General features: G+C 46.3%; 1 long non-coding RNA gene across 2 annotated transcripts in view; it reads right to left on the reverse strand.

Annotated features, from left to right (window-relative positions):
* LOC110340304 overlaps window positions 1-25,204 on the reverse strand; it is a 26,450-nt gene continuing 1,246 nt past the window's right edge. Inside the window, exons 2-6 of one of the 2 annotated variants that reach the window (XR_005871150.1) lie at window positions 5,783-6,129; window positions 3,466-3,587; window positions 2,920-3,054; window positions 1,886-2,035; window positions 1-462 (exon numbers count right to left, since the gene is read on the reverse strand). This is a non-coding gene — a long non-coding RNA (uncharacterized LOC110340304). Of the gene's footprint in view, window positions 463-1,873; window positions 2,036-2,919; window positions 3,055-3,465; window positions 3,588-5,782; window positions 6,130-25,204 lie in introns of both variants that reach the window. The other variant, XR_005871149.1, reaches the window with a different exon arrangement.

A 25,204-nucleotide genomic window follows, 5' to 3' on the forward strand; every position in this document is an offset into this window, starting at 1 on the left:
TGATGGCGCACACGCCTTTATTCCCAGCACATGGAAGGCAGAGGGAGGTGGATCTTTGTAAGTTCAAGACTAGCCTGGTCTACACAGACAGTATGTAACGCCAGTCTCCACACAGGACAAGTTTCAGCTCCCCCGGGCTATCATTCCATTTCTGTGGGGATCCTGACAGGGCCAACTTGGCTTCTCCTTCTCATATTCTTTTGGAGTGGTATTTGAGTTTGTCCCCGGTTTTCAGCAAATCCACAGGGGAACGGGATGAGTTTGCTTCTGTTGCTTGATTCTGAATCTTGTGAGAAGACACGGTGAGAAACTGAGTCACAGAGGCCAGGACAGCAGAGAAAGACAGAAAGGTTCAAATTCTCTGATGTTCTCCTTGCCTCCTAGAGGCAGCCTCCATTGCATCCTCTTGACAACTTTTATTTCTTGTCTCTTGAGAGTCTTCCTTGGGCCCCAGATCTTACACTGTGAAGAAACTCAACCAGATCACAAAAAGCCACATGGACAAGAACCAAGGGCCCCTCCCCTGAGCCTCATCTTGAGCTCTTAGCCAACAGCTAGTTCCCTGCTCCTAGCTGTGTGAGTGAGTCATCTTGGAATCCGCTCTTGTTTCCCGGAGAAGAGCTGCCCCAGCTGCTCCGGTGCAGCCGGGAGTCTCCTGCATACCAGATCCCTGTTCAAACTACATGCTAAACGTGGATTCGGCGGCACACCCGTGATCCCAGCAGTGAGGAAGCTTTCAAGGACAACCTAAATGGCGGTGAACTTCAGGTTATCCATATACTGAGAGACCGATCCTGTCTCAAACAAAAACAAACATGCCACAGCGACAACAAAAAGCCCTCCCTTTTCTAAGATCTTTTGCTCAGAGGCATTTTTGTCACAGTGACAAGTGACTAGTCAAAACCTTCCTGCCCGTTACCCTTCTCTACATCCTTTGATCTTGGGGACCTACTCAATACTCAGGATACTTGGCCAACTTTACCCCGACTTAGTAAAAATAGATGGAAAGATAGAACTCTGGTCACCTTGTCTCCCAGGCCCAAGTCCTGCTATGGGTAAGGTCTTTGAAGCTCCTTTTTTTTTTTTTAACAGCTGCTGCAATGCTTTGTGGGAAATGTAGCTCCAAATGGTACCAAGGGGAGTTCAGGTCGAGCGAGGGATATGAGTATCATGGAAACCAAGGATGGAAAGAGCTCCAAGAGCCCTGTACTGTCCACGTTCAATGTGAGAAATCATGGCAGAAAAGGGGCAAAAGCAATCTCCGGATTTGGCTACGGATTTCAGCGGCGCTGAGGGGACAGACACCAAACTAGAGGCAAGCTGGGAGTGTCAGCGTTTGTTGAGAAGGGAAGGATACAGACCACGAGTGGCCGAAAGAGGAGGTCGGGCTGGGGAAGGGACTCCTGGATTAGTTTGGTCTTTAATATGTGACATTACTAAGCAAATTTTGGTTTTCAGGAGAGCAGCAGAGAGGAGGAGATGGCTGGTCCCTAGGGAGGCTTGAGATAGACTGGTACTCAGAATGCAGGGCTGCTGGTGATCGGCGGTGGTGCCGGGGCATGAAGACTGCACGGGAGGAAGGAAAGAAAGGAAGGAGAGGGAGGGAGTAAATTTAAAACCATGCCATTAGCTGTTAGAGGGGGATGGCAAACCAGGACAGACACAGCCAGGCCACTTGGTGAAGCTGCCTCTACCCGTTCTTAATTCTAATAGTCTTCTACACGCCAATAAAAAGAACATTTTCCAACTAAACGCATCTTTCCTAAACACACTTTAATTCCTTATCTATACGTGGGGGGATCGAAGCATGGACTGTCCATATAGAAATGAGCTCGAGAGGGAGCTGACTTTTCTCTCCTTCCCACCCACTCACCTGTCCTGATACCTGTGTGACTGACTGCTCTTCCCTAAATCCCTCTGACAGCAGTTGGAAGCCACAGTCTTTCTGGCAATCCCGGCTCCTTCAGCGCCACCCAGTGGTCTCAAGGGAAAATGACAGAAGCGCACCGCCGACCCGGAGAGCCGAGCTCAAAACCTGTAAAACAATCCCTTGTGTTCAGAAGATGCTTTTCCTGCCAAGTCAAATCGCCGTGTGTTACAAATCCTGGAAGAGAAATCCCGAGGAACAAAGCCCTGATGTTTTTCAAAGCGAGCGTGGAAACCAGACCCTACTTCCTTCCTCGGGTATTAGGGCTTATTGAGGTTGATGGAAAAGGTCATCTTGTTTCTCTCATAGCATCGTTACCTGGGCCATGTGAGAGGGGAAATATTTACGCTCTCTGGGGAGTTTATCAAAGGTTTTTCTGTTCAGGTTACTAAACTGTTACAAAGGGCTCTCTGTGGATGTCTTGTTGTGCCCTCCCCCAACATACCACACACACACACACACACACACACACACACACACACACACACCACTCTTGTTTACATTTTGTGACTTTCCCTTGCCTAAGAGCAAACGGGTTTGGTTGCCTTAATGGTGCAGCGCTTTGCTCGATTACTTCTGTATAGCGCTACTCTGTTGCCTTGGAAGACCTATGTGAGCTTCATGACGCAGAGATTTCATCCAAAGGTTCTCTTGCACCCCTAGGAAAACTTCTCCCACGACTCTCAACATCTTTCAAGACAGACCCAACTGCTGGAATGATAAAAGGGTCGTTGCAAAGCTATTTTCAAAGAACTGAAATATAACACACAGGGCAGCACCAAGACTCGGGAGGTCCCACCCAGAGGGTTATAAACAGCAAACCATCGTCGGGTGTGTGCGGACTCTGGTGGCCTTGCCTGCAAGGTGCACAGAGGACTCCTGGAATGTCATTCTCATAAGTCATCACCTATGCTGGGGTGAGACTTTCAGGGACGAAGCTGCCTGAGTCACGCTAGCTCCCATCAGTAACCCCAATAAACTCACTGGCTCACCAAGGAGTCATTTCGTCGGCGTGTTGTCTGGGCCCCATCTGGGCTGAATAGATGCTATTCACTCCTCCCCACAAGAAGGAACAGCAGCAGGACACTCACAGAAATGTCCCCAGAGGGTCTGGTGATGCTTCAATGCTGTGCACAGGAAACATGTGGCCATCAGTATCCGTTAAGCCTGGGGTGGGGTTGGGAGACTTTTCCAATAGCAGTGGGCCATTACTTTGGGTGTGGCCCGTTGAGGCGTCTCTTTGTCTCTGTCCAGTCTAGTCTATGAGGCCATCAAACCACAGAAGGATTTCCAAGGTGCTTGACTGGTTTCTTTGCTCAGTCAAGCCATGCTAACCCCTGTCACTCACTGAACAGACGCTCGCCTCCGCACATTGCCCTCTTCTCCCCTCATCCTCCTCAGCACCCTCTCCCCTCCCCATCCTGCCCTCCCTGTTCTCCTCTTCCTCCTCCTGCTTTTCTCGTCTGCTCCTCCCCCCTCCCCTCCCCCCTCTGTCTCCGCTGGCTCCTCAACACCCCAAGTCCCTCCAAACTGATCACCTGGAGGAGGTGGTGTGGAGGGGCGGGGCCTCGCTGAGAGGAAAGAACTGGCATTTGATGAGGGTGTGCCCCTCAGTCCTCCACCAGCCTTTTGAGCAAGGATGGCCTGCTGGCGTCGCCACCTGGGCCGTGAGAGAGGGGACATATTTAAGCTCTCTGGGGAGTTTGTCAAAGGTTCTTCTGTTCAGATTACTAAGCTGTTACAAAGGGGTGTTTGCTATGTCGCCCAACCCGCCCCCCAACCCCCCACATTTAAACTTTGTGAGTAACACTGAGCCTGACTTTCCTCTGCCTACACAGCTACGAGCATTTTACCATGAGACAATGGAAACCGGGCCATGCATCATCTAGCATTATGTACTAGTTCACATGGCTAAGAGGACACAGAGCCAGGCCCCGTGATGCCAGGATGACTTTAAAGCACAGGCCGTTCCCATCCGCTGCCTCCCACGAGGGGACCTGCCCCTACCTAATGGGGCCAGGTGGAAACAATGTGGAACTCAGCTGCCTCTGAAGAGCCTTCCAGGCCATGAGGAAGAAGATAGTGGATAAAGAAGGCTAATAACTGCAAAGGCTTCTGGGAGACAGTAGCCTGGGCAAGTTCAGAGCAGGAAAGGGTGTGTGACGTTGGGTCACTGTACAAACCCTGGGGTCTCGGGCTGTCTGGAATCCAAAGGCCACACACTTCCTGGAGCGGGGACAGCCAGAGCAGTTCAGGGGTGCTTTCCCTGGGGTTACTAATACATGGGCTTGATGATGGAAACATAAGCAATAGTAAGTTTCTTCCTGGGTTTTAAAGGATTTTCCCAGTTTCCACTTTTCAGAGGGAAAAACCCTTCACGGGAGTGGGGGTTCCCGTTACTTAGTGTTTTTCATCCCCACTGAGGGACCACGAGACGACAAGGGGAAAAAGAAATCCAGCACCAGCCAGGCACACCTAGAAATTTCATCATGCCTCTTGGCCTCTGAGACTCTTATAAATATTAATTTAACTTGCTGCATAATTGGTGATAAAATTCCCTTTGTATTAAGGAAGTGGTAAAAGTTAATAGGCTGTAAGCCAGTATAATTCCTAGGTGGATTTACTGCGAGCGTGTAGCCCTCTAATTGTGTTGTGGAGGCTGAGTTACTGTAGCACATTTCCCAACTGGAATGGCATTGATTAATGGCTACAGTGGCATTGCCAGTGGCCATACACAGACTGGCACAAAGTAGGTATTTAATAAGATCACTGTGAGAGGGCTGAAAATGGGTTTCCTTTGAACCCTGATACTTAGTTTAGCCATACACTCCGTCTACTGAGATCAGCAGGGACCTTCTTGTGAAATCTATAGCCCATCATCAGTCTGGACCACTATTGACTGTCAGCAGTAGACCCGTTTATTTCTCTCTTCCTTGAAGTCTTGTTTCTACATCTCTTTCTTGTTATGGTTTGGATATGAAGTATTCCTCACAGGATATCAACCCTTGATCTCCACCTGGTGGTGCTAATTTGGGCAGCAGCAGAGACTTCAGCGTTTGGGACTTTGCTGGTAGCTCACCGAGACTGGGTTTTTGAGAGTTAGACCTGTTTCCTAGGCTCTCCTCTCTCTCTCTGCTCTCTCTCCGGCACGATGTGCATTGCTCCACCACCCTGCCCCCACCACAGCCAACTGAAACCTCTGAATCCATGCGCCAACTGATCCTGCCTCTTTTTATGCCAGCCAACCTGTCACAGAGGCAAGAAAGCTGACAGACACATTACTGTTCTTATTTGTTACCTAGATTCCCCATTGCACACAAGTTCCTGAATACCTGCATTTGTATCTCTTCCTTCTGTCACCTCAATATCCAGAACAGCGCTTGACACGTAAGAGCTTCCGAGGAATAGTTCTCCCAATGAGATCTTCATGGTATCCTGTGGTGGTTTCAATAAGTAAGCCCCCCCCCCCGCCATAGGCTCATATGTTTGAAAGCTTGATCTCCAGTTGGTGGAACTGTTTGGGAAGGATTAGGAGGGGTGGCCTACTTGAAGACGGTTTCAAAAGCCTATATACACCATTCCAGTTGACTGTCTCTCTCTGTCTCTGTCTCTGTCTCTCTCTCTCTCCCCACCTCATGTCTGTTGTCTCAGTGTGTAAGCTCTCAACTACTGTTCCAGTACCACGCCTGCCTCCCTGCTCGCCTGCTACCACACTCCCCTCCACAACAGTCTTGGACTCTACTACCCTCTGGGACCATCAACCCCAAACTAAATCGAGTTGCTTTGATTGTGATGTCTCTTCACTGCAAAAGAGAGTAGTTAAGATGCTTCCAAAGCATATCCATAGCAACCCACCTCTTGTCATCCACAGGCGTACATGCTGCTACCCCTTGTAGCTGTTTGGCGACATCCTTCAACTGGGATGAAACCTTTCCAGGATCTGGTTGTCTAGATGGGGCTTTTCTCTCTTAAATATTGCCAATTTCTGAGGGGAGAATTTATTGTTTAAAAGCACATGATTCTGTTACCCCCATTTCTTCATTTGTACAACTTGAAAACATAAGTACATTAGCTGCCTATGAGCCTCGGAAAGGTAGATTCTTGGAGAAGCAGGTCATTCTTCATGACGATCCAGGGAAGGCATCTACAGACAGCTTGCTGACATTGAATTTGTAGGTCTAATCACGAAACTGCAAGACCACCTGCCAAAATGCAATTATTTCTATGTCAGTATTATTCCAGCCACTTTACACTCCAATGATAAATCTTCATCTGGTCATTTAGAACCATGTCAGAATGGCATTTCGTTCATAAACCCCGAGGTGAAATTTAGAAGGGAAAAAACATTATGTAATTTCGTGAAAATGTCCATATATTGAAATGAATGGAGTTTATGAAATGAAATGACACTTCCTCTCTCCCTCATGCGGACATTTTTCCTGTTAGATATTATCATACGGATATATATATAATTGTCAGACTCGGGATGAAAAGCGTGGCTGTAACAAGTCATTTGGGATTTTTATTCTTGTCTCCATTTATTCTCATCACCCCCCCCACACACACACACACACACTTTTCAGGACGTCTAGTTCACCCTGCAGATGCAGGTGAGCCTGTGATAGGGAGGGGTTTTATTGCTTTCCAGTCTTCTCTAAATTAAGCCAGTGACTGTAGTAACCTGTCAACCTACTGGTGATAAAGCCTTTCGAATGAAGCATCTTCTTTGGCAAAGATAAAGAACACTTGATTCAGAGTCTAATCTCCTTACTGTTTATAACCGTCTTTTCTCTTTTAAGATGAGCTGAGAACTTTAAGAAGAAAGTGGACGATGAACTCCGCGCTTGGGCCTTTCCCTTAACATGCACAGTGATGCTACTGCCCCTGGGTTGGCAACTCAAAGCCCTTCTACCTTCCGTGGTATACAGCTGAAGGCGACAGCTTTGGGGCAGTGGTGGGGACACAGACTGGAAAAGTCTGCAACACTCTGACAAGCGAGCTTTGATGTCTGTGGAGCTGGCCTTCCAAGGCAGATGGCACGGTGGAGACACAATCTGCTTCCCGTGGCAAACATCTGGAAACAGAATAGTGTGTGACAAAGCAAGGCGCTGGCCTGAGGGCTTCTCAGTCCCTCTTTCTGCGCACCTTCACCGAGGCCAGCACAAGTGGGTATTTCCAGGAGCCTATGCTTCAGCACCACTCCGGCATGCAACGGAAGATGGGCAGTTTCCAATCTCGTTCCGGAAGTCAGTACAGCCTTGCGCCAACATCTGACTTGCTGCATACACCCCCACATGAAACTAATCCTCGCTTACAGAAGAGGTGTGAATTTTAAGCAAAGTCCAAGCAAAAGTACATTGTTTAAGGGCAGAAATGGTACAAATAGGTTCTTAGCCCACTCCTGCAGCAAATAGCAAAGTACCTTAGACTAGGGGAATTTATAAATCATAGAAATTCTTTTCTTGCTCATCTGGAGTCTGGAAGACCAAGGTGCTGGTAGATTCCATGCCTGGTGACAAGTCGTTGATCATGGACACCTTTCTACGGCGAGCTCCTGTGGAGATGGGTGAAAGTGATGGGAGGGGTGAATTCATCCCTCATGCCCTCGTGGGATGCTAAGCACATGCATGAGGCTTTGAAAAGTGGCTCTCTGTGTTTCTTTTCCTCCTGGCATACGTATTATTGCATTGAGGATTAGGTGCCAGCGTGAACACTGAAGGATGAACTCAGGCCGTAGCCATCCTAAGTCTGAATCCCACATGTGGCTTTCTGTGTAGTGTGTCCCATGTGGCTCCTTTTGTTCTTGGTTGTTCAGGGTGAGGTGATCATTCGCTCTACAAGAAAAGAAGCCTGGAGTGCTCTAAGGACGGAAGGCCTCTAGGGACAGAAATCCAACATCAAGCGGACTCACTGAGCAGGAAAACAAGTACCCTTTAGTCCCAACACAAGGGAGGCATCATGTCCTAGCATGTGTCTTCTCGGCCTCCTCCTCCACCCACACAAGCTGAACTGGAGTGCTTGTCTACATCAAAGAGTACAGCATCTTCCGGATGAAGAGCCTTGAAGCTGCAGCGTGGTTACTCTTCCCTTTTATTCAGTATCTCCAAACAGACGGGCAATGGTGAGTGTTTTGAGTGATCACGGACCTTGTCTTAGTAAAGGTCTCTATTGTTGTGACAAAACCACAAGACCAGAAGCAACTGGGGGGTGGGTGGGGGGCTTATTTCATCTTACAATACGTAAGTCACAGTCCATCACTGAGGGAAGTCAGGTCAGGAGCCTGGAGGCAGGAGCTGATGCAGCGGCCATTGAGGGGTGCTGCCGACTGGCTTGCTCCCCATTGCTTGCTCAGTCTGCTTTCTTATAGAACCCATGACCGCCAGCCCAGGGTACCACTAATCCCAGTGATCTAGGCCCTCCCACAGGAATCATTTATTGAGAAAATGACCTAGAGATTTGTCTACAAGCCAATCTTATGACGGTGTTTTCTCAGTTAAGAATCACTCTTCCCATATATGTCTAGGCTTGTATCAAGTTGTCAAAAACCAACCACCAGAGGCCAGGAGTAGTGGTGCACACTACTACTGTACTTGGGAGGCAGAGGAAGACAGATCTCTGCAAGTTGGAGAAGGCCAACATAGTCTACATAGTGAGTTCCAAGACAGCCAGAGCTACATAGTAAGACCCTGTCTCAAAATAAAGCAAAAGACCAGTACAGATCTTAACAACAATATTAAAGCACATTTTTGAAAATTCCAAGTACTAAGTATATCTAGGAATTCAATTAGAGTGCTTACCTAACTTACCCAAAGCCCTGGATTTGAGCCCAGAACTGTATAAAACTGAACATGGTGGTATATACCTGTAATCTCAGAACTTGGGAGGTAGAAATAAGAGGAAGTTCAAGACCATGCTTGGCTAGAACAAGTTCAATTCCAATCCAGTCTCTTTAAAAAAAAAAGGAGGGGGGTAGTAAGGAAAGAGTCCTACCATGTACTTTTTATTAAATTAAGTTTTATATGTATGAATATTTTACCTGTGTGTATGTATGTGTACCATATTCACACCTGGTACCCACAGAGGCCAGAGAGGGCGTCAGAACCCTTGAACCTAGGTTCATAGATGATTGTGAGCCACCATGTGTATGCTGGTAATCAAACCCAGGTATTCTAGAAGAGCAGCCAGTGCTCTTAACTACTGTGCCATCTCTGCATTCCTAACTACTAAATATATTAATACATATCTTAGTTAATTTTCCACAGTTGTGATGAAACACCATAACCAAGGAAACACATAAAAGAAAGCTTTTAGTATGGAGCTCACCATTGCAGAGAGTTCTGGCAAATAAGTACTTTTAAAAAGCTCTACCAGCTATTGTCACCATTACTACATTAAAAGAAATGACATTTCACACACACACACACACACACACACACACACACACACCACTCACTTCAGACAGCCTAGGTTGAAACTCAGAATTTAGAGCCACACCCAGATTTCCCAGTTAGACTGTGGACAGAATCCAAGAATGTGCGCTTTGAGAGGTTTTCGTGTGTGTGTGTGTGTGTGTGTGTGTGTGTGTGTGTGTGAAATTTGAAAACATTGCATCTATGACATCCCTTCTCCTCTCTGACGCATTTGACCTAGATTACACGTGTGGGTCTATTCCTCCCTGGGGAGTGGGGCTCAGATTATTTACCTAGGAAATGAAGATGAAGCTGATCTGCTGCTAGATATTTGTCTAACCATCTTTGAAACCCTGAGATCAGAGAGTCTAGATAAACCCAGCAGCGTTTATCAGTTCCTTGGCTGCCTCTGCCTTTTCAGTACTGCATTAGAATGTGTCAGGGCAGGAGGGGCCGGGAGTACTCGAGAGTACTCCACATCACCCCACATAGGGGCAGGTTAAAGTGCTAAATTCCAAGAGCAACGGGAAATCTGCAATCGGCCTTCAGGCCTAATAGAGCCCCGGATTGTTTAAGCTGTTCAAACCTCCAAAGGTCTCACGGCAATCTCTGAAGCCACTTGGTCACAATCCACAATCCCAGCCACTCAAGGACCTCCAGTGTGAGCAAGCCAGCGCTCTGCCATGACCTGATGGAGTGTTACCTTTCACCTAACACGCCACCACCTCTGGGAGCTGAGCCCTCATTGTTTCATTTTTGAGACAAGAAACGATGAGACTCAGAAACGTTAAATAACCTTGTCACATGATTGGTGAGTGGCATGGCTTGACCGCTCATCCGTAGATCCCTGTACTGGCTCTCCAAGCCATCCTCCGGCCCTTAATACTAAATAGCTCTTGAGTCTGATGCCGCCCTAACTAAGGCCTACCCAGATCATCACAGGCTGGGAGCTCAATTGCTTCTGCCTGGCCAGCTAGGGTCAGGGGAAGGTGCTCTGTGAACAGCTATGATCAATGAGTAAATGTAAATGATCCAAGACTGGTTGTCTGCCTGCACTTGGGCTGATGTCTCCGACAGGCTGCTTAGAACCATCTGCCTTGGGAGAACCTCTGTCCATCCCCATGATCTGATGCAATGCTTTTTAAGCTGGAAGACCCATCTCTTCCCTCCGCCTACCCCTTGCCTGCTAGGCCAGCTGTTCTCTAAGCAGAATGGTTCTAAACAGACAATGTTATCTTTTGGACGGGAGGTGTTCTTCAAAGGTCTGTATGAGAAAGACTTGGTCACCAGCCTGCGGCACTATTAGGAGATGGTAGAACTCTTAGGAGTGACCTAATCAGAGGGTATTCAAGCCCTTTGAGGGGATATTGAAACCTGACTTCTCTGGTTCCTTTTGCTTCCCAGTCACCATGAGAAGGAGAGGCTTGTTCCCCCATCTGCTTGCCACCATGTGCTCCCCGACATGATGTCACATCTTACTTCAGGCCACAAAGCAATGGAGCCAGCTGACCACTGGCTGGAGCCACTGAGATCATGAGCTACAACAAATCTCTCCTTATTACAAGTTGACTACCCATAGCTATTGAGAAACCCTGTCTCGAAAAACCAAAAATAAATAAATGGACAAATAGGCTATCATGTTTTGTCACAGCAATGTAAAGCTTACCAACAGAGACACAGTAAGGGTTCTAAAAGTTGTGGTACATAACTTTAATCCCAACACTTGGGAGGTAGAGGCAGGTGGATCTCTGTGAGTCCTCGGCCAGCCTGGTCTACACGTCGAGTTCCAGGACAGCCAAGGCTGTCTCCATGTCTCCAAAAGCACACACACACAAAACTGACGCTTGACCAGAGACATGGTGCAAACAGTAGTAGGGATAATGCAATCACAAACCTTATCCACGTCTCGTCTTGCTAACCTTCTGTGTTTGTCTTCTGCCTCACCTCTTAGTTCTCACCAACACATAGCATTGAACCCAATTAAAACTGTTATGATCAATAGCAGTATACTTTATTGAAGCGTCACAAAATTCTGGGTACTCTGCTAAGAAATGAATGGAATTTTTCTTGTCACCATCCCCACAAGAACCCTCCATTATGTAACCACAGCTATTATTCCGATTCACAGTTAAGCAAGCAAGTCTTAAGTGAATTGCCTGAGGACAAACAATTACATGTAATGGAGTTTCCCCTTCTCCTCCCCCCCACTTTGTGCCCTTTAAAAGCCAGTCCACTCCTCCCTGGGAGCATCTGTTCTCTACGCCACGCCAACTGCCCTTACCCTGACCCAAGACTAAACCCTGCCATTCTCAAACACACACCAATCATCCCCCTCAACTCTAAAATCCTAAAGCTTCTGGACATTTGTGTGATGTTTATGCATATTTTATAGACATTTGAAAATTAGAATTAAAAAAAAAAAGTCCGGGCAGTGGTGGCACATGCCTTTAATTCCAGCACTCTGGAGGCAGAGGCAAGCAGATCTGAGTTTGAGGCCAGCCTGATCTACCGAGTGAGTTCCAGGACAGCCAAGGCTGTTACACAGAGAAACCTTATCCAGAGACAGAAAGAGAGAGAGAGAGAGAGAATTAGACAATCTTGTTTCCACTCTGTTTAGTGAGTTTGTCGAAAGTAGGGGAAGTGCCTTATCCATGTGGCTCCAAGCTAAGCACAAGCTCTCACTCATTTTTAGCAGGGTGACACTAGGTAGAGAGTCCTTTGACCCTGAGCAGCTGAGACCATGGCAGCACTTCCTACCCTGGGCAGTTGGATCCCCTTGTGAGTCTAAACTGAAACTGTCAGCTCCAGTGTCCGACTCCACGCTTTTGTTTGGTGAAAAGTTCCAACAAAATGCCACCCCCCTACTACACCCCATGGTGAGCAAATCCATGATTGTGTGGGTAATATAACTATTCTTTCCCTGCTTAGCAATTCTAGTTTCAGATGACAGTGACAAACTGGAAGATTCTCCTCTTATGCCTAACCCTGGAAAACAAAAAACAGAAATGCCCCCACTCGCATCAAAGCCCATGGACTCAATGCCACCACACCAAGTCTCTCTGAACCCAGTGCAATAAGCTCTGGAATTCATTTCCGTGGGACTTGGCATTGTAAAAATAATTGGAATATGCTGCACTTTTAACACTCCTTCCAGCAAACAGAGAAAGTGTGTGTTTGCTAGTAGTGGGGGTGTCAACTGTCTAAGTGCTGGCGGGTGTCACCCTGTGTTTTCCACATTGTTTTGTCAATAGGAGCTATTATCAAGTCCCCAATGAGCCTGGCAGTGCTACCCTCAATGAGGTGTTTAAAACTGCCTTCCCTGGTGAGAATGGAAACACTGCTTTTGTTCCCATCTTTAAAATTAACTGCATAGTATTACCACTATCAATGAGGTGTTTAACATCAAAATTGCCTTCCCTGGTGAGAAGAAAAACACTTACTTTGTTTCCGTCCTTAAAATTAATTGAGGCTTTTCAAAACTCATCCTTACTCAACCAACAGTTGCACAGAAGGCAAAAGAAGTAGATGAGATTTTAAAACGCTGTCTTAGGTCGCCCACCAATGGCTTTCAGCTCCTTCTTCCCGTTTAGACGGCTCTCTGAACACTTTTCAGACCCTTTGTTTCCTTCCCTCCAGTTATGTTCTGTGGCTCTGGCCTCATGCATCAGGCCTTGGCAGGGAGTTAATTAATAGATACCTGCTTGAGTGAAGCAAGGACTCCTCCAACCTAGATAATTCATTATTGACTTGAGCATTTGCCGCCAGCCTATTCCACTCATTCCATGAGGTAAAGTAATTGATCATTTAAAATTAGAACTGAGCCAGATGTGGTGGCACACACCTTTAACCCCAGCACTCAGGAGGCAGAGGCAGGTGGATCTCTGTGAGTCTGAGGCCTGCCTGGTTTATACAGTGAGTTGCAGGACAGCCAGGGGTGCATAGACCCAGTCTACAAAAACAAAAACAAAAACAGTTTAAAACTACCCTTCAGCCGGGCATTGGTGGCACACGCCGTTAATCCCAGCACTCGGGAGGCAGAGGCAGGTGGATCTCTGTGAGTTCGAGGCCAGCCTGGTCTACAAGAGCTAGTTCCAGGACAACCTCCAAAGCCACAGAGAAACCCTGTCTCAAAAAACCAAAAAAAAAAAAAAAAAAACTACCCTTCAGTCTGAGGGGGCTTTGGTAGTTAATAGCTGGCGGTTCCCCCTTCTCTCTTCCGGGGGGGATTCCAGGGACAGCTCTGACTTTCACAACTGTCTGCAGGATCTTTGGGGAGTAGGTTCTTGCACAATGTAGTAGGCAAAAGAAGCAAAGTCTTGACTTCTATAGGCCAAAGTCCAAAAAGAACATACTAACTGTAGGTTTTGAAGAATAAAGAGCAGGCTGCTCATGTCTCCTATCCAGAAAGAAATTCTCCAAAGAAACAGAGTCCTGGAAGGGAACCAGGAGAACTCTATGGCTGGTATGTTTCCCTAATGAAGGGCCTGTATCCTGCCTTCATCTCCAAAGTTGAATTGCAGCCAGAGGGAGGGAAGGAAGACTGGGGGTCCTTGAGCAATGTGAGCCATACCCCCACTGCCAATAGAACCCAGGGATACCATGGAGCACATTCTTTTCCTCACACAGCATGGACTGTGGTTTGGATATGGAACGGTCCCTCCAAAAGGTTCCTGTATGCAATGTTCAGAGGTGTGGCTTTGGGCAAGTGACTGGATCATGAGACTCTGACGTCATCAATGGGTTACTGCATTGATGGACTCATGGTTGAGTACTGGAAGACAGTAGAAACTGAGAGAAAGAATCTGATTGGAGGAAGCCTGCCATTGAGGGAGTGTCTTTGAAAGGTGTCTTGTCCCTCAAGTCTTTGCGCTTCTTAGCTGCTGTGAGATGATCAGTTTCCCCCATTATGCTCTTCTACCAGGATGCTCTGCCTTACCAAAGCCTAGAAACCACAGCTCAAAGTGGTCCAGGGACTAAGGCTGCCGAGATCATGACCCAAATCAATTGTCTATCAAGCTGTTTTGTTTTATTCAGATATTTTTGTCTCAGTAACAGAAAGTAACTAAAGCAAGGAACATGCTCCCTGTTGTGATGGCTGTCATGCTCCCTGTCGTGGTGGTCATGGACTCACCCTCCGAAACTGCCAGCCTCCACTAGATGCTTTCCTCTCTAAGTCGTCTTGGTCATGGTGTTTTGTCTCAGCAACAAAGAAGTAACTAAGACATCACATATATGTGGGTTATGGGATGGATACAAGTTAAACAAGCTACTGCAGAGTTCTAGAGCTCTCAGAAACAGACTGATAGAAACATAAGCAGAGTCTGTATTGTTCTAGAGCTCTCAGAAACAGACTGATAGAAACATAAGCAGAGTCTGTATTGATAGGATAATGAATCCAAACCAGTTGCAGACACACAGCTTCTGGTGTAGTGCAGTGGTTCTCAACCTTCCTAACGCTGTGACCCTTGAACCATAAAATTATTTTCATTACTACTTCATAAGTGTAATTTTGCTACTGTTACGAATTGCAATTTAAATATCTGCGTTTTTCCGATGGTCTTAGGCAACCCTGTGAAAGGGTTGACCAATCATAGGGGTAACGACCCACAGGTTGAGAACCACTGCTGGAGAGCCGGGACACTGGAGAGCCAGGAGAATGAAGATGTAACCAGTTGCACAGGAGAAAGTGTAGAACTGGGCAGCTCAATGTCCAGAGAATGAGCGTGAGGAGGGGCAGATAGCAGCTGCTTGCATAGTGGGAACCAACCTGTGCTTAAGACCCACAAACAACCTGGAGCTCTCTGCCTGTGGGTCTTTGATGCGGTACCAGGTATGAGACAGCAGTTTGTGGGGCCAAGGCATCTCAGTGCTGGATATCCATCATGTGATGAGCTCCAGATGAGAGAGACACAAGCGTAAGAAGTTCTCTGGCTTGGCGTCCCTGATACGGTTTTAATGTGCCCATGTGTCCCCGTAGTCTCAACTCACCCAGATAACATTTCAAGGTGGCCCCTGTAAGCGTTTCGTCGGGATGGGTCAGGACAGGATGGAACAGGAGTGAGTGGGTCAGGTATTCTGGCACTCGGGAGTCACAGAATACCCAGTGTTACACAGCTCAGGTGGAAAGGTATCCTGGAGCTCGGGAGCCAAGGATACTGAGTGTTACACAGCTCAGGTAGAAAGGTATCCTGGAGCTCGGGAGCCAAGGATACTGAGTGTTACACAGCTCAGGTAGAAAGGTATCCTGGAGCTCGGGAGCCAAGGACCACCACAGGTTGCAGTAAGCTTGGCAGCTTACAGCCTTGCCTCAGAGAAAGGCTTCTCCGGTGTGTCAGCTCCGCTCCGGCAGGACAGGGTCTTCCAGCTGGGGATGTTCGCCTAGTGTAGCAGTTTTGCTCCGCAGGAGGTTTCTCGGGCGAAGTTGCTACAGTTCAGCTCTGCTCCTGGAGAGCCGAGCGGAGAGCAGGGAGCCGGGCGGGAGCAGAGTGTAACAACTCCGCTCTGCCAAGGAAGGTTTCCCGGGCAAGTGTTACAGCGCTGCTCGCTCTGCTCTGCTCTGCTCTGCCCAGGGTTGCCTCTGCTCGCTCTGCTCTGCTCTGCCCAGGGTCGCCTTTGCTCTGTCGCAGCCGCAAAAGAAGATCTTCACCCCGAAGCTCATCCAAAGGTGTTTATTGGAAGACAGCTGGACCAGCCAAGCTGAACATACACAGGGTTTATATAGGGGTTCCTGGGGTTGGGGAAGTTTTTCCAGGGTAGGGATTGGTCCGATTTCAGTGCTGAGCTCAGATTGGCTAGAGCTCTGCTCCGGGATTGGTTACTTTTTACACAGGATTAGGGTCAGATTTGGCTCTGGTTTCAGGGCCAAAGTGTGTTTCTTTCTCTGGTCCTTTTTAGCCTTTTGGCTCCAATTTTAGGGCCAGGGTACATTTCTTTCACTGACTCTGATTCCAGGGACAAAGTGTGTTCCTTTGGCACTGGTTTTAGGGTCAGGGTACATTTCTTTGGTTCTGGTTGCAGGGCCAAAGTGTGTTTCTTTGGCTCTGCTCAGGGTGTGTTTCTTTGACTGGTCCCTTTTCCCTACAGCCCCCTTTCTATTCCCAGGAACAGGTCATCTATCAGTCTGTGCTTCGTGGTTGGTGCCAGACAGATGGTGTTGTTTGTAGCTCCACCCTCAAAATGGAGTCAAAAGCGGAACCCCTCAGAGGGAGGCGCCACCTCAGAAACCGCTGTTTTTGTACAGTCTGCAGCAACTCTGAGTTGGGGGCAGCCAGATTTCAACAGCAGGGATGAAGGAGCGAGAGACAACAGTAAAAAAAATCACTGGAGAAAGACGGGTTTGAGGGGACTGTCCTGGAGTCCCTCACCTTGGCTCCCACTCTGAGTTCCTTTGCCCCAACACTGTGTGACCTCTCTGTTACGGACACTCAGACTACTAGAAGAGAAGGCAGAATCTTGAGAGGCCGGAAATCCTTTCTCATAAGTTGGCGAAATGGACCTTAGAGCAGAAAATAATCCAATCATATAAAAAACAAGATTACGATTACGTACCTATTACCAATTAAAAACCCACCAGGTGTCTAAAGTTCATTCGTTGCATCCAGGCTTGGGTTCGAACATCGGGAGTCACGGCACTTGGGAGATGAAGGTAGAGGGGTCAGGAATTTGAGGCTCTACTGGGCTACATAGGGAGCTCAAGGGTAGCCTGGGCTACAATGAGACTATCCCAAAAAGCAACAAATATTCATCTGTTTAGTGTATGCACTGTAAGTTTATACACACAACACTGCTTTTTTCTTGTGAGTCATATGTGACTGTATCCATATTTTACAAATAGAAACAGGAACACATTTAGAAAAGTATTTGCCTAAGGCCGCAGTATTGCTAAACAGTTGAGCCAAGATTCAAACTCAGGAATGTCTGAATCCTAAAGACAGAATTCCCTTAAACCAAGTTAAGCTACCCAATGTATGTTTGTTGAGCCCCTTCCTGATAACATGTTGCTTACTGGCTTGCCGCAACAAAACACACACTCTCTGGAGCCCTGGGAGCAGAGAACCCCACATTTCTTTCTGATGCCATTAACCAAAAAAAAAGAAAGAAAGAAAGAAAGAAAGAAAGAAAGAAAGAAAGAAAGAAGCCACAACTCTTCTCTTAAAGTGAGTAAGATAATGATTCATTCTGGAGCCATGTCGAATGACCATGGCCTAGGAATACAGACTTAGGTTTGCCATAAATTCCATGTTACAATGTGGAACAAGTTTCATTGAGTTGTATGGTTTTATGGAACAAAGAAAAGTCATGACCATGCAGGTTTAAAATAAATAGTGGGTGCATCAGACTGCCAGTTCCAAGAAGATAAGGGAAGAAGCATTTTTTATAGGACCAAGATGCTATACGATGACATTTAGCTTTGGGGTGGGTGGAAGCTAGTGATCCCCTAAGTTAATAGACTCCAAAGGTTTTTATCTATTAGTTACAAGGTATTAGTTAAGGCCCAGAGGCAGGCAAGAAATGGCTGTTCTAGAGAGCTAGAACTAGCCCAAGATAAGGTAATTAGCCTCTGGACCTGCAACATTCCAACCCCTTGAGTTGGGCAGTTCTAACCAGCCAATCATACTTTGCAGACACAAATTCCTTCTGGAAACTCCTTCACACCACTAACTCCCAAATTTCCAGGGTATTAAGTGCCTCTTTCATGCTGTGATCTTAGTCCCTGGACTAAGTCTTGGTTCAGTTGCTAATTGTTTCATATTCGCCACACTTTGTTGGTGACCCTTCAACAAGGAACAATACGGGCTAGACAGCAGAGTCCTGAGCCAGAAGGTGAGGAAGTCACTGCTTTTGCTGGCTTCCACTATTGATCTAGCATTTAACTACTTCTAAAGACTGGCTGCCTCATGTAGAAAATAAAGGTCTTTAAGGTCCCATTGAGGGCTTCCTTTCTGGAGAATCAGGGTCAGGTTTATTATCTTATCCATCCTGAACTGCTTACCTCCAAATGTTAACTCCTCTCTGTGTGCTCTTTCTAGGTTAACGTCTTGCTCATTCTAGGATAAAGTATAGAATTTCTCAAGGGGATGGAAAGGAAAAGTATAGCAATGGCTAATCGTTTTGCCATTAAAAGGAATGTAGAAAATGATAAGATGAAATCGTATGCCATATAAAGAAATAAAAGAATTTCTATTAAAAAACAGTTATCACTTTTGGCTAAAATGTGGGGGAAAGGAGGTTCTCTTGACCCCCAGCACGTCCCACAACGCTGCCCTGTGTCCCTTGAAACTGCCTATTGCCCTTTAAGACTTTTGCTGGTAGCTGGGCGTGCTGGGTGTGCCTGGAATCCCAGTGCTTAGGAGGATGAAACAGAAGGACCCCTAACTAGCTCAGATCTGGACTGCAGGGTGAGACCCTCCTGCTCAAGCAAATAAAGAAAACCTTTTCTAATGTTCACAGCGTAGTTGTCTCTGTTTCCTCCAGTGTAAATTCTTGAATTTGTTGAGTGTGTTATTTTTCTTCCATAATATTGACCTTGCTCTTATTTTATTATTTGACCTTTGTAATTAGAAGATTTCATACCCCTAGCCAAGGTGTTTATTTAAGGCATAGAGATACGAGGCGACAAATGCAACAAATTCCCAACAGAGCCTCCGCAGATAGGTGAAAACTGTCATGAACTAGGAGCGTTCTTCCTTCAGCCATTGCTAGCCCTGAAGAGTGTCTGCAGTGAGTTAAGAGAACCATTTTGCCACTCTGTTGAAAAGCTTGATGGAGATCCATGCTAACTCAGAGGAAGCAAGGTCAACAGATACAGAGAAACAAGCTTCCTGATTGTATTGAATCCTGGCTCCCACAATCTGCCCTCTTAACTATGATGTCCAATCAATGCTCATTTTTGTTTAAGCAGAAGCCATTTTAATACACACACACACACACACACACACACACTTCTTTTTTCCCATGCTAGAGATTGATCCCAGGACCTGCTGAATTCCAGGCAAGAGCTGAGTAAAATCTCTAGCCCTTGGTTTCTTGAGACAGGGTGAGTCTCTCTGCATCACAGTCAGGAAGACTCAAATTTCTGGTTTTATTGCCTTCATTTCCTGTGCTCTGGGATTACCATACACACACCACCACACCCAGTCTGAATAATTATTTTTGCCACTTTAATTCTAAGTAACCAAGCTAGAATGTGTGGACCTGTGGAGAGTATTCATAGTTGTGTGACTTCTCATGAGCAAATGCCCAGGGGACTTATGAACTTGCTGGGCACAGTGGCCCATACCTTTATCCCAGCACTCAGGGGTCAGAGGCAGGCGGATCTCCATGAGTTTGAGAAGAGCTTGGTCTAGATTTCAAGTTCCAGGACAGCCAGGGATATGTAGAGAGACCCTGTCTCAGGAAAGAAAGAAGGAAAGGAGGGAGGGACGGAGGGAGAGAGGGAAAAATTTGAGGTCAACCTTTTTTTGTATACAACTTACGTGTCACCTTGATAGATAAAAATAAATAAATAGCCGGGCGTTGGTGGCGCACGCTTTTAATCCCAGCACTCGGGAGGCAGAGACAGGCAGATCTTTGTGAGTTCGAGACCAGCCTGATCTACAAGAGCTAGTTCCAGGATAGCCTCCAAAGCCACAGAGAAACCCTGTCTCGAAAAACCAAAAAAAAGAAAAAAAGAAACAAGCTTGTTTTACATGTCAGTCCCAGTTCTCTCTCCCTCCCCTCCTCCCCTGCCCCCAATAATGCCCTATCCCATCCCCTTTCTGCTCCCCAGGGAGGGTGAGTCCTTCCATGGAAGATCTTCAAAGTCTGTCATGTCATTTAGAGCAGGATCTAGGCCCTCCCAGTGTGTACTAGGAATAAATACTGATCCACTACTAGAGGTCCCATAGATTGTCCAGGCCTCCTAACTGACACCCACATTCAGGGGGTCTGGTTTCCCAGCTATCAGTCTGGAGTCCTTGTTCAGGTCAGCAGTTTCTGTGGGTTTCCTCAGCCTGGTCTGGACCCCTTTGCTCATCATCCCTCCCTCTCTGCAACTGGATTCCAGAGTTCAGTTTACTGTTTAGCTGTGGGTGTCTGTTTCTATTTCCATCAGCTACTGGATGAAGGCTCTATGATGCCATATAAGGCAGTCATCAATCTCACTATAGGGGAAGGGCATTTAAGGTAGCCTCTCCACTATTGCTTAGTTGTGGTCATCCTTGTAGATCTCTGGACATTTCCCTGGTGCCAGATTTCTCTTTAAACCTATAATGGCTACCTCTATTTTGGTATCTCTTTTCTTGCTCTCCTCTATTCTTCCCCTGACTCAATCTTCCTGCTCCCTCATGCCCTCCTCTCCCCTCTTCTTCTCCCCTTCTCTTTCTCCTAACTCCCTCTCCCTCCCCCCCCCATGCTCCCAATTTGTTCAGGAGATCTTGTCCCTTTCTCCTTCTCCTTGGAACCATGTATGTCTCTCTTAGGGTCCTCCTTGTTTCCTAGCTTCTCTGGCGGTGTGGATTGTAGACTGGTAATCCTTTGCTCTATGTCTAAAATCCATATATGAGTGAGTACATATTATGTTTCTTTTTGTGACTGGATTACCTCACTCAGGATAATTTTCTTCTAGTTCCGTACATTTGCCTGGGAATTTCAAGATCCCATTGTTCTTTTCTGCTGAATAGTACTCCATTGTGTAAATGTACCACATTTTCTCTATCCACTCTTCAGTTGAGGGGCTTCTAGGTTGCTTCCAAGTTCTGGCTATTACAAATAATGCTGCTATGAACATAGTGGAACAGACATCCTTGTTGTATGAATATGCACCCTTTGGGTATATGCCTAAGAGTGGAATTGCTGGATCTTATGAGTTTGAGTCCACCCTGGTCTACACGGTGAGTTCTAGGACAGCCTGGATCACGTAGAGAGACCTTGTCTCAAAAAATTAATTAATTAAAATATAGATTAAAAAGTCCTGGCTTTGACATTCAGGACTCCCACCTTACCGCTGTGATCTGTACAAGTTGTGACATCACTGTGAAGTGTTTTTCAAACTAACCCAGAACTTCAGCCGTGACCCCCGCTGGAGAGTTTGTTCTTCAGTCGATATGCAGGTCTGCACACCTTTGTGGCTTCCATAGTCACGTGCAGAAACAGAAGCTCTTCCCTTTATGTTGCTCCATGGGGTGCCACCTGCAGAAAACCTGGCTTGCTTGATGCTGGGGCTTTTAACAGATCCCTTTAAAACAGGATCCAAGAGCAGTTGCAATGGATGCACTTCCAGTGATAGCAGGAAGTCTAATCCTGTGAAATGGAGAGGACTCCATGACTAGCATTTGAACTCAGCTATGGGAGGTGTGGGGGTGAATATTCCTTGGTGGTTTCTCCCTCCTTTTGGTTCTGCTGAGGTTTCTAGGGCAGCCTTAGGTGTGGCGGGCATTGTCTCTGTGCTCTGCTGATGACGACACCGCCCGACCTCCCAGTCCAAGTAGCACAATCTCTGTCCAGGTGAGGATAAGTTGAGGGCTCTTCCTAGCTGGCAGGCACTTCACCATTCAGTTAGTTCAAGTAGCAAGTGGAAAAGTTCCACGATTTTCTCTAGGCCCTACGATACCTGTATGTGCACGTACTTGCACACATGGACACACATACATACACACTCAGTCTCTCCGGATATGGGAATATGTATCTGTGTGAGGTGAACATGAGTGCGAAAAGAAACCATTGTTGGTAGGTTCTGACACAGGGGCCCTCTTCTCTGCTCACTTCTCCTAAGGGCCAGCCCTTGCTACTTTAGGGGATGCTCACACTGTGTTCTATGACTGAGCTACACACCCATCTGAAATAGTTGCTTTTCTCCCCACTCTGACAGACATCTGAAAAACACAATTTAAGGACTATACAGACTGGCTCATGGACAGGGAATAGAGACCCTCACGGAAGGGGAAACATGGCAGCAGGCAGCTCTGTGGAGACACAATTGTGCAGCCAGGACTCCTTTAACTCCTAGCAGAACAGGAAGCTGGGAGACCATCTGGAAGCCCAGTCAGACTATAATGCTCAAGGCCCGATGCCCAGTGATTGCCCAGGTCTCGTCTCCTCTTAAAGGTTCCACACCTTCAAATAGTGTAGCCAACTAGGGACCGATTGTTCAGACACAGGGGCTTGTAGAGAACATTTCACATTTAAATCATAACAGTCTTGAGGGTTTTTTTTTATTTAATGTATGTTATTCTCAATTTTGTGGTCTATGGCCTATGCCTTGAATCTTCATATCAAAAAATTACATCATGGGGGCTATAATCAGACTATATTGTATGAAAAAACTACATTATTTAGTGTGTATGTGTATGCACGGGAGGGCACGCATGGGTATCAGGGGCTGTCTTAGTTAGGGCTTCTATTGCTGTGAAGATACGCCATGGCCATGGCAACTCTTATACAGGAAACATTTAACAGAGGTGGCTTGCTGACATTTCAGAGGTTTAGTCCACCATTGGCATGGTGGGAAGCAAGGCAGCATGCAGTCAGACATGGCGCTGGAGCTGAGAGTTCTTATGTACTGATCCAAAGGCAACAGGAAGAGAACTGAAACACTGGGCGTGGCTTGAGCATAAATAAGACCTCAAAGCCTGCTTCCACAGCGATGCATGTCCACCAACAAGGCCACACCTACTCCAACGAGGCCACACCTCCTAATAATGCTACTCCCTTTGGGGGCCATTTTCTTTGAAACCACCACAGAGGACACATAGATATTGCTTCTCTCTGCTCCTCTTGTGGGACTCAGGGGGTAGAGCTTGGAGGACAGTGCTTTTATCCACTGAGCTATCCACTAGTCTTAAACTGAACCTTTTAAGAATCCAAAATAGCTGGCGTTGGTGGTGCACGCCTTTAATCTCAGCACTCAGGAGGCAGAGGCAGGCGGATCTCTGTGAGTTCGAGGCCAGCCTGGTCTACAGAGCGAGTTCCAGGACAGCCTCCAAAACAGTACAGGGAAACCCTGTCTCAAAAAACCAAAAAGAAAAGGAAAAAAAAAAAAAGAATCCAAAATAAATTCTGGAGGCAGTGGTCCCAGCACCCAGGAGGCAGAGGCAGGCAGATTACTGAGTTTGAGGCCAGGCTGGTCTACAGAACAAATTTCAGGACAGTCAAAGCTACACAGAGAAACAATATCTCAAAAACAAAAACAAAAACGAGCAAACAAAAAAATCCAAAGCAAAAATACATACGTCTTTCCTTTATGTATTGGACTTTTGCAAATACTTTAGTTTTCAGAATATTTTTGCTTTTACTGTAACTGTGAGAATGAAGCCAACTAAGAAGGTACATGCATGAAATCTGAGACGGGTAAACCCAAGTGGCTGAGTCAGAAAGATCATCACTTTCTGGCCATTGACTAGACAGCAAGATTGTCACCAAAGAGAAAAACTTCGCCGTTAAAATTTTAGAACTATTTGTTTCCCTATCAGGGCCTTGAAGTCAGTTGGAGGACACAGAGCGGCCAAAGAAAAATGTTTTGTTTCAAAAATTTATCAGTGTCATTTAGCTATGAAATCAGTGTTTTCTTTGCCAAAGAATTCATAAGGTTTCTGAACTATAAAGTTTCTACAGTCTTCAGTTTTCAGGATTTAACTGTAAAGGGGATGGGATAGCAAAATTGAAGCTTCAATTTTTCTTTTTGCCCTGTTGTAGTTTATTCCAGTATGGCTGGGAAGACAAGGTTGTTTTCATGAAACAGGTGATTTTTTACAGCTGCAGCATGTATATAAATGGTGTTTTGCTTGTTTGTTTTCAGGATTTCTCTATGTAGCCCTGACTGTCCTACATAAACCAGGATAGCCTTGAACCCAGATATCTACCTGCCTCTGCCTGGAAAGAGCTGGGATTAAAGGCTTGCCCCACCAACCGTAATATAATGTTTTTGCTGCTTATCAGATGTTAGCTAAAATTGTAACTGGTCTGGTAAAAAGGTTTTGGTTGGTTGCTGATTTTTTGGCTTTCCTTTCTTTCTGCCTGTTATTTATTTTTCAAGACAGGACTTCCCTGTGTAGCCCTGCTGTCCTCAAACTTCCTCTGTAGAGCAGGCTGGCCTCAAACTCATGAAGATCCCCCTGCCTCTGCCTCCCCAGTGCTGGGATTAAAGGCATGGGACACCAAGTCAGGCCAAAACTAAGGTATTTTTAAGAGGTTCTTGATTCTCACTCTATTAGACTATTGAAACAATGGACTCCTAAGAAAGTAGAATTTTCCCCCCAGACTCTTATGGAGAAGAAAAAGAATCCAGCTAGAGGGAGGCTTTATCTTCCTTAAATGGCCCCAACCACCTCACCGGATGAAACTCAATAATGGGCAGGGCCACACCTTGACCGCTGTTTAAATGCATATATTTTAAATGTGCACATCCTTGGGTTTCTATTTTAAACCTGAATCTCATTTCATGGCTCCAAAGACCCACTTGGGGGTGGGGTGGGTGTCACTGGGGCTCTTTGTCCCTCTTTCCAAAGTGACCACCCTGAAAGTCATTTCCTGCTTCCCATCACAATTTGGCTTTTTTACTTAATGGGGCTGAACACTGTTGGTGCACAGACTCATGGCTACCCAAGTTTCAAAACAAAATTACTTCATTTTGCTTGATTATTCTGACAAGCATTTTCACAACAAAACGCAAATATCTAGTGAAGGAACGTTCAATTTCATAATTTATCACTATTACATATTACACTCATCTTTGCTTTCGTTAATATTAGACAGATATCTGGACATGGAAATAGTTACAGGCCAGAATTGTAGGTACTTTCAACTGTGACCATCTAACAAAACAAAACCCACGGGCTGGAGAAATGGCTCAGTGGTATGGGCTGCTCTAATAGACTGGGTTCGATTCCTAACA

This window comes from Mesocricetus auratus, unplaced genomic scaffold, assembly GCF_017639785.1.
Source record: "Mesocricetus auratus isolate SY011 unplaced genomic scaffold, BCM_Maur_2.0 Super-Scaffold_100026, whole genome shotgun sequence".
Classification (NCBI taxonomy): Eukaryota; Metazoa; Chordata; class Mammalia; order Rodentia; family Cricetidae; genus Mesocricetus; species Mesocricetus auratus.